At 45.2% G+C, this 12,467-nt stretch overlaps 1 protein-coding gene across 2 annotated transcripts in view; it reads right to left on the bottom strand.

Annotated features, from left to right (window-relative positions):
- The window catches only part of ZNF135 (zinc finger protein 135), a 47,223-nt gene extending 34,821 nt beyond the window's left edge, over positions 1-12,402 (bottom strand). Inside the window, exons 1-2 of one of the 2 annotated variants that reach the window (XM_075536466.1) lie at positions 12,198-12,402; positions 1,320-1,466 (exon numbers count right to left, since the gene is read on the bottom strand). The gene's annotated coding sequence lies outside the window, so the exon portion shown is untranslated. The remainder of the gene's footprint in view (positions 1-1,319; positions 1,467-12,197) is intronic. The other variant, XM_075536467.1, reaches the window with a different exon arrangement.
- Between the last annotated feature and the right edge of the window lie 65 nt (positions 12,403-12,467).

The following is a 12,467-nucleotide window of genomic DNA, read 5'->3' on the forward strand; positions in this document are numbered from 1 at the left end:
AAAACTTCAAATATTACATCACTCAGATTTTCTTTTCTTTTATGACAGAATTTTGAGAGTGATTCCTAAGTATATACAAAAGGAATGAAGGCACGCTCTACACAGAAACTTTTACATGAATGTTCATACTATTTTCATTCATAACCGACAGAAATCAGTGCCTCTCATTTGCAGACTATGAAGAAACTCAGTTCAAAAAAGTGGTCCAGCGATCTAGCAGGGAAGCACATAAGCTCACATGGAAGGAGCACACCAACCTGTGCGATCATGAGGTGTTGATGGGATCAAGTATCAGATGTCAAAAGATCCAAAACAAACAACTATATCAATGGGAATGAGGGGGGTTGGGGTGGAGGCCCAAAGCCCATCTGTAGGTAACTGGATATCCCCCCACAGAAGGGCTATAAGGGATGATACAACCAAGGTGCAGTACATCACCGACGAATCACACATCATTCCTCTAGTTCCTGTATGCCTCTTCCCCCCACTACCATGACCCAGTTCTACCTTACAAATTTTGCTAGACTGGAGAACACATATTGATACAGATAAGAGCTCTTGACACATGGAATTCAGGAAAGATGAACTCCTCAGGTACAGTAGTGGGAGTAGTGATATCGTGAGGGTAGGAGATGGCCAGGAAGGGGGAAGGGTGAGAAAGAGGGAACCCATCACAAGATTGGATGTATAGCCTCCTCCCAAGGGGATGAATAACAGAGATGTGCGTGTAGGGAGACAACGTACAGTGTAAGATACAAAATAATAATAACGATCTATAACTGATCAAGGATTCATGAGGGTGGGAGGGTGTGAATAGAGGGGAAAAAAGAGGAGCTGATACCAAGGGTTCAAGTAGAAAATGTTTTGGAAATAATGATAGCAACTTGTGTACAAATATGCTGGATATCACTGTTGTAAGGAATGTTATAAGAGCCCCCCAAAGAGACCATGAAGAAATGTATTCACTCCACAAACATTTATTGAGTGACTACTGTGTTCCTGGCACCGAGAGTCTACCAGTGAACAAGAGAGAAAAACATTGTGGACTTGTGGGGGTGGAGATACCACTGGTGGCAATTAATTAACCCACTTTAAACAGAAACAAGTATAAGCAAGAAAGACCAGGGGATGTGGTAAGACAGGGAGGATAGGCAAACAGAGGAGCATGAAGCAAAACAGAACAAACCCAGATGATCAACTTGGATTCTCAGAATCAACAACACTCCCAGGTTTTAGAGAAATACTTCTGATGGTGCCCTTAGACTTCTGAGTATCCCAACCAACCAACCACCCAACCAACCCACCCAGTGATCACTTACTTTAAAGACAGCAACCAAGATGGTGGCGAAGTAAACTTGAACAAGGACACTTCATCACACTTGAAGATGAAGAAGCTGCCGCCCTGATGATTACATCTCCAGGCCGTTTAAAGTGGAGCCTCTGCACTAACTGCTGGTTTGTTGACCCTGGACGTATGAAGCCAGAGAGGGACCCCATGAGGACAGGCAACAAGGAGCACAGCCACATGCCTGAGAAGGTGGCTGAACGGGCAGTGGTACCTGCAGCCTTCCTGCAGAGCCCAGACAGATAAGGTCAGGTGCTTTTAAGTGGGAGTTCGCACCTCACTTCTGAGCCTGGGGCCACCTGGGCCTTTCCTAAGGCTGAGCAGACTCAGGCATGCAGACCCTAGGGATGTTAGGGATGTTGGGGACCAAACTGGGCTAACATTAAATCCCAGGATCATTAAACGTTTAATTTCCTGCTATTTTGATCCCTGGCACAACTGAGTAACAGCTCAGAGACCTCATCTGTAGACTTCAGGGAGGCGGGTCAGAGAGAACCTGCAAGTCCAGGAGCAGCTGCACTCAGATCTCTAGGTCTCTGTGTTTGGAAAGGGGCCCCTTGAGAGAACAGGGGGCAAGGAACTTCTTTAGCCCCTCTGGTGTCTACTAGCAGTGTTTAGAGATAGTGAATGTCCCCAGAGCTGCAGATGGCCCTGAGCCATCACCTCCCAAACCAGAGACAATAATTTTATTGAGTGGAAAGCCCCTGACAGAGAAAAGTGTCGTTCAACTACAAGAAACAACTCAGGCCCTGGGCGAGGCTCTTAGCAAGGAGGCCATTTCCTGACAGGAGAAGTGGTTGTACCGTATTGCCTCCATAGAGGGTATCAAGGTTGGGGCTCACAACCCCAAAAGATGTGATTGCTACCCTCTTTGTAAAAAGTGAACACACTCCACAACATAGCTGTTGTGGAAAGGAAAACACATGCTTGCATGGAAATGTATGAGTGTTCACATTAACATTATTCATAATAGCCACAAAGCTGAGACAACTCAATGCCTAACATTGGATGAATACATGAAACAAATAGTAGTATATCTATATGACAAACTATTATTCACCTATAAAAAAAGAATGGGACATTGAACACGTTACAGCCTGGATGAACCTTGAAAACACGGTGTGACGTGAAAGAAGTCGATCATAAAGAGCCACAAATGAATTCTCTTTATGTGAAGTGACCAGGATAAGAAAATACATAGACACAGAAAGTGCATCAGTGGTTGCCAGGGGGGTTGGGATGAGAGAACAGATTTGGGGTTTCTTGAAGGGGTAATGAAAATGTTCTGGAGCTGTTGTTGTGTGGTGCTGTCGAAGCGGTTCAGCTCACAGTGACCCTATGTACAACGGAATGAACCACTGCCCTGCCTTGAGCCGTCTGCACCATGGTTCCTGTTTGAGCCCATTATTGTAACCATTGTGTTGTCCATTCTACCTGTCAAGGGCCTTCCTCTTTTTCAATGGCCCTCTGCTTTGCCACGCATGATGGACTTGTATCTCCAGACAACATGTCCAAAGTACGTGAGACTAAGTCTCATCATCCTTGCCTTTAAGGAGCATTCTGGATGTGCTTCTTCCAAGGCAGGTTTGTTGGTTCTTTTAGCAGTCCATGGTATAGTCAGTATTTTTCACCAACACTATAATTCACATGCATCAGTTCTTCTTTAGCTTTTGTTACTCGATGTTCAATCTCACATGCAGAAGAGGCAACTGGCAACACAGTGGCCTGGGTCAGGGGCATTTTAGTCCTCAAAGTAACATCCTTGCTTTTTAATACCTTAAAGAAGTCTTGTGTAGCAAGTTAGGTCAGAAGACCTAATGCAATACATCTTTTGATCTCTTGACTGCTGCTTCCGTGAGCATTGATTGAAGCTCGAAGACAAAGTCCTTGAGAACTTCAATCTTCTCTGTTTATCATGATCCTATCTACTACTGGTTCCGTTGTGAGGATTTGGGTCTTTTTCACATTGAGTTGTCATCCATGCTGAAGGCTACAATCCTTGATCTTCATCAGCGAGGGCTTCAAGTCTTCCTCACGTTCATCAGGCAAGTTTGGTCATCTGAATATCTCAGGTTGTTAATAAGCCTTCCCTTTATTCCCTTATGACACCGTTTTCTTCACATAATCCAGCTTCTCTGACGATTTGCTCAGCATACAGATTGGACAAGTATGGTGACAGGATACAACCCTGATGCACACCTTTCCTGATTCACACATACAAGTTCCGAGTGAGCACAATCAAGTGTCCTGAAATACCCATTCTTCTCAAGATTATCCACAATTTATTATGGTTCACAGAGTTGAATACCTGTGTACAGCCAATGAAACACAAGTAAACATCTTTCTGGTATTCTCTGCTTTCAGTCAAGATCCATTGGACACCAGCAGTGATATCTCTTGTTCCATGTCCTCTTCTAGACCCGACTTGAACTTCTGGTAAGTCTATGTCAATATACTGCTGCAAATGGGTGAGCTTCCATTTTTTTTACTTGCATGTGATATGAATGATATTGTTCTATGTTTGAGCATTATGTTGGGTTACCTTTCTTTGGAATGGGTACAAATAGGGCTCTCTCCCAGACACTTGGACAAGTAGATGTCTTCCAAATGTCCTGGCATAGACGAGTAAGTGCCTCCAGTGCTTAATCAGCTTGTCAAAAACATTTCACTGGGTGTTCCATCAATTCCTTGAGTCTTGTTTTTGGCTAATGGTGTCAGTGCAGTTTCATCTCCTACCTTCAGTACTGTTGTTCCTTGCTCATATCCTACCTCTTGGAAACGTGGTATGTTGCCTAGTTCTTTTTGGTACAGTGGCTCTGTGTGTGTGTTCCAGATTCTCTTGATGCTTCCTGAATAATTCAATATTTCGTCCTTAGAATGTTTCAATATTGTAACTTGAGGCTTGAATTTTTTTTTTCTTGAGTCCTTTCAGTTTAAGGTATGCTGAGCGTCTTCCATTTTAGTTTTGTAACCTTAGGCCTTTGCGCATTTCACGGTAATCTTTTACTTTGTTTTTTTGAGTTGTCCTTTGCAATTTTCTGTTCACGCTTTGAGTTCATCCTTTCCTCTATCTGCCTTAGCTACTCTATAATTAAGAGCAAGTTCCAGAGTCTCTTTTGGTGTCCACTTTGATCTTTATTTTCTTTATTGTCTTTTTAACGACCTTTGGCTTTCTTCGTGTATAATGTTCTTTATGTCATCCAAAGCTCACCAGGCCTTCTGTCATTAGTGTTCTCTGTGTTAAATCCGTTCTTGAGATGTTCTCAAAATTCAGGTGGTATAGATTCAAACTCATATTTTGACTCCTGTGCACTTATTTTAAATTTCTTGAGCTTCAACCTGAACTTATATATGAGCAACTGGTGATCTATTCCACAGTCAGCCCTGGCCTGGTTTTATTTGCTCATATTGAGCTTCTCCATGGTCTCCACAGATGTAGTTAATTTGATTTCTGTGTATTTCATCTGGAGAAGTCTACATGTATAGTCACCATTTGTTTTGTTGGGAAAAGATATTTGCATTGAAAGTCATTGGTTGGCCGTGAGGATGATGTTCCTGAGTAGAGCAGCCAGTCCACAGAGAGAACAACATGGCTGGCCCCACTATGAGACATGATGCCCCTCAGTGACTAAGGGCGATACAGGGGACAGTACCGGAGACACAGTGTGGGAATTGCACCTGACCTGATCCCACCACACCGAGGCAAATCACTGGGGGAGTGCAGCGGAACAGCAAGGGAATGGAGTGGCAAGGTCCCTAGGGAATGCTGAAAGTGGACTTTGGGGCCAGGGCGTGGTGCCCCAACAGACTGGACTAGAAAACGCTCCTAAGGGCCAGCAAACGATCCCTGAACTAACTACAAAAAAAAAAAGTCATTGGTCTTGCAAAGTTCTATCATGTGATCTCCAGCTTCATTTCTATCACCAAGACCATATTTTTCAATTACTGTCCCTTCCTCTTTGTTTACAAGTTTTTCATTCCAATCATCAGTATGTTAGACAGGGTTCTCTAGAGAAGCAAAACCAGGACACTTATGATTATATATATATATATATTGTTATTGATATATATGAAATAAACAGGTAAACAAGCGGCCACCTAGCTCAGAAGCAACAAAGCCCATATGGAAGAAGCACAGCCGCCTGTGTGATCACGAGGTGTCGAAGGGATAAGGTATCAGGCATCAAAGAACAAAAAATCAAATGATTTTGAATGACGCAGAGTTGCAGAGTAGGGACCCAATGCCCATCTGTAGGCAACTGGACATCCCCTTAGAGAAGGGTCGTGGGGAAGAGATGAGCCTGTCAGAGTGCAGTATAGCAACGGTGTAACATACAACTTTCCTCTTGTTCCTAAATGCTTCCTCCCACCCCCATCCCCATCATCATGACCCCAGTTCTACCTTACGAATTTAGTTAGAACCAAGGATGTACACTGGTACAGAGAGGAACTGGAAACACAGGGAATCCAGGACAGATAATCCCTTCAGGACCAGTGCTGAGAGTGGTGATACCAGAAGTGTGGAGAGAGGGTGGGGTGGAAAGGTGGAACCGATTATAAGGATCTACATATAACCTCCTCCCTGGGGGATGGACAACAGAAAAGTAGGTGAAGGGATATGTTGGACAGCGTAAGATATGACAAAATAATAATAATTTGTAAATGATCAAGGGTTCATGAGGGAGGGGGGAGGGAGGAGGGAGGGGGAAAATGAAGAGCTGATACCAAGGGCTCAAGCAGAAAGCAAATGTTTTGAGAATGATGATGGCAACAAATGACAAATGTGCTTGACACAATGGATATATGTATGGATTGTGATACGAGGTGTATGAGCTCCCAATATATTAAAAAAAAAACCCAGCTAATTATAGAGCAAATGGCTCAGTGCAACTCACTTCCGTGAGCGCTAATACACTGGTAGTCCTTCAAGTCTTGAGGGCCACCGTGTGCAAGTCAAGGAAGCAGACAGCTGAGTCCTCTGTAGAGCAATTCAGGCAATCCAGCCACAGGCAGCAAGCAGCAAGGCAGTTCACCAACAGTCAGCCAGATGACAGGGTCCAACAGTCCGCAGCTTAAGCGTGTATACTGCGGTAGTGTGGTGAAGCAGGTCTTGAAGGAACCTCAAATTACAGCGACACAGTCCGCGGGTTAAGTGTCCCACAGATAGTGTAGCTTGCAAATTGAGGCAGAGAACAAGCTAAGGCAGCCACACACTGGTCTGATCATCAAAGAGCAAGAGACAAGAAAGGCAAGGCTCCCGAGTCATTTATCTATCCACCCTTCAATTAATCCCACATATATTCATTGGCCAGGTTGGCAAAATAAACCTACCTACCACAGCCAGTAATAATCAATGCATCTTGATTGCATTTTTGAACAATTTAAAAATAACGATATTGCATCACTTGCTTTAGTGGCTGGCGTGTATGTTTGAATAACAGTTGCTGCCTGAATTTCCTTGTATGTGAAATCATATAATGCTGTTACAGACCGCATTGCATTTACAGACAGATCTCGAGATGTCCTTTTCGAGATGAAGGCAATGGCATTCCTCTTGAAAACTCATTCCAGGCATAATAAACCTGATACTTTTCTGATTCAAAATAGCCAATACCAGTGCATTTCAGTTCACTGATGCCTAGGGTATTGAGTTCCATTAATTTATGACAGCTTCCAATAATTCTAGATTTATATTTTGTAAATTCCAGGTTCCAATTAATGGATGTTTGTAGCTGTTTCTTCTCATCCTTTGTCCTGGTCCACTGGCAAATGAAGGCTCCAGAGGCTTTACTCCGCCCACGTCATTATAGTTGACTCTACTTTGGGAAGGCAGCTCTTCCTCGTCATATTTTGAGAGCCTTTTGACATGGAAGCCTCATCTTCTGGCAGTATGCCGGCACTGTTCTCGTCTTCAGGACGTGACAGTGTCTCAGCGCTAGCCATGTAGTTTTAGCAGCTAATTCCTCTGAAGGAGGTCGCCCATTCCTTCTTTCTAGTCTGTTTTGAGCATGGACACGCTGATGAAGCCTGTTCCCTTTGGGTGACCTTGCTGCTGTTTGAAATACCAGTGACATAGCTTCCAGAATCACAGCAGCACATGTCACCACAGAAGGACAAACTGACAGACTAGTGGTGGAACTACCTAATATAAAACTGCAATTCCCCACCTGTCTCAGTTATCCAGAGCTGCTGGGACAAACAGAACTGAATGGCTTTAACAAATAAATCGATTCTCTCACAGTTAGGATGCCAGAAATCTGAAATTAATGCATCAATTCTGGGCAAGGGATTCTCTCTGTGTCAATTCTGGAGAAAGGTCTTTGTCTCATTTCACATCTGTGGGTTCTGTGTATCTTGGCATCAATTGTACCCTGAATCTAGTAGGATCCAAAAGATGTGCTCTGCTTCTTCCTCCTGTTTTGGGTGACAGTAGGTCTCCATTTCTCTCTCTCGTTTCTATCTCCTTTTCTCTTTTGTAAGATAAAAAATGTTGCCACACGGGATCAGGCATCTAAAGACACCTAAAGATCCAAAACAAACCGCTATATCGATGCAAAAGAGGGGGGTTGGAGGGGAGACCCAAAGCCCATCTGTAGACAATTGGACATCCCCCATAGAAGTGGTATAAGGAAGGGATGATTCAACCATGATGTAGTATAGCACCGACAAATCACACATTATTTCTCTAGTTTCTGAATACATCCTCCCCCCATCACCATGACCCAGTTCTACCTTATAAATCTGACTAAACTGGAGAACATACATTGGTACAGATAAGCACTCTTGACACATGGAATTCAGGAAAAATAAACCCCTTAGATATATAGCCACGCCCCCAAGGGGACAAATAACAGAAATGTGGGTATAAGGAGACAATGGAGAGTATAAGAAATAAATTAACAATAACAATATATAATTGATCAAGGATACACACGGATGGGGGACAGGGAGGGGAAAAAGCGGAGCTTATACCAAGGGCTCAAGTAGAAAATGTTTTTTGGAAATGATGATGGCAACATTATGCACAAATATGCTTAATACAGTTGATGTATGGAATGTGATAAGAGCTGTAAGATCCCCCAATAAAATGATTTTTTTAAAATGTTGCCACACACCAAGGAATCTCCACTGACACTGGATTAGGGCTGTGATAGTATTCCAACCGGATGGATTGCTTCACCGGGATCATTACAGAGCGTTCAGATTACATCATTATGTAACCGAGAATCATGCCAGCCAAATGAACACATTGGGGTGGTGGGTGGGGACACCAGGAATGCAAGCAGTCCTCCACTCTGCTCTGTCCCCTGCCCCAAAAGCATTCTCTTCTACTTCATCTTGTTATATTGTTGTCTACCTCCTTCCTTAAGTATAGGAGTGTTAGGTTTTTTTTGTTCACGTTAGAATCCTACTGTCTAGGTCAGAGCCAGGCAGGTAGTAGGTGCTTAATGTTTGCTGAGCGAGTGACTATCCTGCTGTGGAGAAATGATTGGATCCCAGAAGAGAGCGGAGAGTGTCAAGAGATGCACTTGTTGGCTTGGCTGGGGAACAGATCAGGTGTGCAGGTTCTCAAGCCTTGGACCAGAGGTGGGATCACACCCACTAGACAGAGCTAGCACAGACGTTAGGCAGGGATCTGAGCTGGGATTCTAAGCCCCTCCTGGTTGCTGGCTGGAGGATGAACTGTAAGGGGTAGGAGTGGAGGCAGTGATACCAGGTAGGAGTGGAGGCAGCGATACCAGGTAGGAGTGGAGGCAGCGATACCAGGTAGGAGTGGAGGCAGCGATACCTGCCTTTAGCCGTTGAGATTGCTCTTTCATTAGCATCTTTCTCGGCTCAGGTCTCGCCATGGGAACTACGGGGATTCTATCCACAGGCTGTTTCCGTCCAAAGTGTTTCATGTCTGTCCAAGCCCACCTCCCTGTCCCCCTGGCTCTCCCAAGTTTTTCACCATTATGCCACCAGGGCCGCCCCCTGCAACTATCCAGCTACCCTCTGAAACGGCTTCTCACAGTGAGTGCCAACAATTTACACAAGCCCGGGCCTCGGGTTTCCATCACGAGTCAACACTCCCTCCAGAATCCTCGTCACTAGGAGCGTCCTGTCTTCACTCTCACCTCCCACAGGCTTTTCTCCACACCGGCTGTCGGATGAATCTGTGCAAATTCACTTATTATCATAACCCTTAAAAAAAACCAACCTTCCACGGCTCCTTGTAATGGACAGCGTAAATGGCATGTCACCCCCCCCCCCCATTTTGCTGGCATCCTCGTGCCCATCTCTGCAACGCTTCACGTCACCTATTTCAAGCAGCATTTCTCCTGCTGCCGCGCACATTCTTCCGCTCGCGACCCAGCTTAAGCGGCTGGGCCAGGCCTCCCCTTCTAAATACAGTTGACCCTTCGGCATTATGTGTTCCACAAGACACTCGGTCCCAGCACTGACCTCCCTTCATTGTATTTTTCTCTATGTGTCTGCCCTCTTCTTGTACTGAATTTTTACAGGACACAAACAGGTCTAGTCGGCCGCGGCCATCCCAGGCTGGGTTGTGGAAGCCAGTACTCACTACCATGTGGTCGATCCGTGCTCCTAGTGACCCGATGGGACCGATTAGACCTGCTCCTTAGGGGGTTCAAGATGGTAGATCTTTACAGGAGCAGACAACCTCGTTTTTCTCCCAGGAAAGGTAAGTGACACAAGTGAAAGTGTGACATGATGAAAGCGGGTCTTCACCTGGAGCAGCGGTTCTCAACCTTCCTAATACCAGGACCTTTAAATACAGTTCCTCATGTTATAATATTATTTTCATTGCCACTTCATAACTGTAATTTTGCTATTGTTATGAATCATCGTGTAAACATCTAATATGCAGGATGCATTTTCTTTTAAAAAAAATTTTTTTTGGGGGGGGCTCGTACAATTCTTACCACAATCCATATACATCCATGTGTCAAGCACATATGTACATTTGTTGTCATCATCTTTCTCAAAACATTTGCCTTCTACTTGAGCCCTTAATATTGGCTGCTCATTTCCCCCTTCCTCCCCCTTTCACCCATTATGAACCATTCATAATTCTTAAATTATTATTATTTTGTCATATGTTACACTGTCCAACAACTTCCCCAGTAGGATGCATTTTATTGTTACAAATTGAACATAATTAAAGTATAGTGATTAATCACAAAAACAGTATGTAATTATAAATTGTGAAATATTTATTTCTAATGACAAATAAATGAAATTTGTCTTGAAGCATGGTGTAGCATGAGTAACAGTCTTCATGCCAGGTACTCATATGTGGGTGTATCTGCATGTGGGCGGACCCGCCTGGAGACGATAGCGGAGGGGTAACTCAGTTCCTAAGACCATCAGAAATAAGTGTTTTCTGATGGTCTTAGGCCACCCCTGTGAAAGGGTTGTTCAACCCCAAAGGGGTCACGACCCACAGGTTGATAACAGCTGACCTAGTGCCTCCAGCAACTGGAAGACACTCAGACCCCACAAACAGCTGAAAGGGGGGCATACAAATGGGTGAGGGGGTGGGGAACTGGGACAGTTGGAGGTGAACATCATCTTTACATTGGCAGGAAGATGGAGATAAGAGGCAAGGGGCGTGGTGGGGTGGAGGGGTAGTGGGGTGCTGGAATGGGGTGAAGGGGTAGGGTGGCCTCTCTGAACTTCTTTTACCAAGTACCTTTCAGGGACTTGGAGGTTGCCTTGAGGAGTTCCCCCCAGGGGTCCTCAGCATTGGGTGGGTGGGTGGGGGGAGAAGCCCCTTTTCCTCTCTCCTGTGAAAGCTCTTGAATAGTAGCTCTTTGAGAAGCTTTGTTCTCTGTTTTCTGCTGATGCCTCAGGACTGCTTGGTTACAAATTGACCCCAGGAAAATCACAAAGGAGGTGGATGACCCTTTCCAAGAAGAAAGATGTTTTGAAAATGATGAGGGCAACAGATGTACAAATGTGCTCGACACAATGGATGCATGGATGGCTTGTGCTAAGAGCTGTATGAGCCCCCAATAAAATTATTTAAAAAAAGAAAAGGAATTTGGAGACAATCTCTAATGTTATTAGTAGCTGACCTCTGTGTACTTAGAGGGTAAGCTAAGCATTTCAATATAGAAATAACACTTTTCTTAAATCTTGCTATTGTTGCTGCTGGGTGCTGTCAAAGACTCGTTGCCGTTGCGACTCTGTACACAATAGAAGGAAACACGGCCCAGTTCTGCACCAGCCTGGCCATTATTCTCATGTCGGAGCCTTCCAATGCACCCACAGGGTCAATTCATCTCGTCAGTCTTCCTCTTTTTCGCTGCTCCTGGACTTTACCAAGCCTGCAGTCCTTCTGTGGGGGCTGCTCTCTCGACAATATGTTCAAAGTAAGTCGGCCCAAGCCTCACCCGCCTTGCCTATAAGGAGCATGCTGGCTGTATTTCTTCCAAGACAGATGTTTGCTCTTGTGGCTAACCATCGTCCTTTCAATAATCTTCGCCGACACCATAATTCAAATGCACGGATTTTAAGGTCTTCCTTACTTCACGGCCCACTTTCACATGTTCGGCGCCATGAATTCCATTCTCACTCCGGTGTCCTCCTGCAGCAGCAGCAGGGCGGTGTCATAGCATTTCCTAGCTGCAGTCCTTTGGGGAGCATATAACTCGGGTCTTTCGGAAGGAGCCGTTGAGCAGGTTTGAATCACCAACCTTTTCATTAGCAGCCAAGCACGTAACCATTTGCGCCATAAAAACATTTTAAAACAATATATTTTTTAATTAAATTGACCCCCCTTCCCCCAAAACAAAACAAAACACACACACTCAATTCTGGGACACAGAACACAAATAAGCCTTACCGAATTCCTTTTGCTAAACGGCTATCACAGGGCAGGGGTCATTTTCCAGAAGGGGAAACTGAGGCCGGGCACCAGCGGCGCCGGGGGTGGGGGTGAGGTGGGGGGCTAGTGGACCGGGCCAGGGCCAGGGTCACGTCACCCGCCGGGCTACAGAAGGCGCCTCCGGTAGCTCGGCCACCCTCAGCCCCCGGGGGTCGGGGCCTGCGAGAGGGGCCCCCCGGAGCGCGCTTCCGGCCAGACGGCCCCGGGGCCGTGCGCAGCGCGGCCGCA

The sequence above is a fragment of the Tenrec ecaudatus genome, chromosome 18, assembly GCF_050624435.1.
Source record: "Tenrec ecaudatus isolate mTenEca1 chromosome 18, mTenEca1.hap1, whole genome shotgun sequence".
Lineage (NCBI taxonomy): Eukaryota > Metazoa > Chordata > Mammalia > Afrosoricida > Tenrecidae > Tenrec > Tenrec ecaudatus.